The sequence below is a fragment of the Haliaeetus leucocephalus genome, unplaced genomic scaffold, assembly GCF_000737465.1.
Source record: "Haliaeetus leucocephalus isolate CR32 unplaced genomic scaffold, Haliaeetus_leucocephalus-4.0 Scaffold202, whole genome shotgun sequence".
Classification (NCBI taxonomy): domain Eukaryota; kingdom Metazoa; phylum Chordata; class Aves; order Accipitriformes; family Accipitridae; genus Haliaeetus; species Haliaeetus leucocephalus.
In genome coordinates, this window is record NW_010972638.1 from 21,927 (window position 1) to 22,416 (window position 490).

The 490-nt window shown below is 65.3% G+C and overlaps 1 protein-coding gene across 1 annotated transcript in view; it reads left to right on the plus strand.

The window, feature by feature from the left end:
- Window positions 1-490, plus strand: part of RBM28 (RNA binding motif protein 28) — a 14,657-nt gene that overhangs the window by 976 nt on the left and 13,191 nt on the right. The gene's annotated exons all lie outside the window — the stretch shown is intronic.

A 490-nucleotide genomic window follows, 5' to 3' on the forward strand; every position in this document is an offset into this window, starting at 1 on the left:
GGGCACGGGGAGGGGGCAGCAAGTGTGCGCAGTGAGTGTGCGCAGTGAGCAAGGGGATGCGGTGAGCGTGTGCAGTGTGTGCAGTGAGGGTGTGCATGCAGTGTATGCCTGCAGTGTGTGCAGTGAGTGTGCGCAGTGCGTGCAAGCAGTGCGTGCCTGCAATGAGCGGGTGCATGCAGCGGATGCAGTGTGTGCACACAGTGCCTGACTGCAGCGTGTGCACTGCGTGCGTGCACTGAGTGTGTGCAGCGCAGGCCCGCAGCGAGTGCGCGCGGTGTGCAGTGAATGCATGCAGCGTGTGCCTGCAGTGAGGGCGTGCATGCAGTGCCCGCAGCGAGCGTGCGCAGTGTGTGCAGAAAGGGTGCACGCGCTGTAGGTGGGCAGCGGGCAGCGCATCATGCAGTGCGTGTGGGATGTGCAAGGGGTGCGTGTGCAGGGAGTGTGGGCTGTGCGCAGCGTGGGCGCGTGGCGGGTGAGCAGTGTGTGGGAT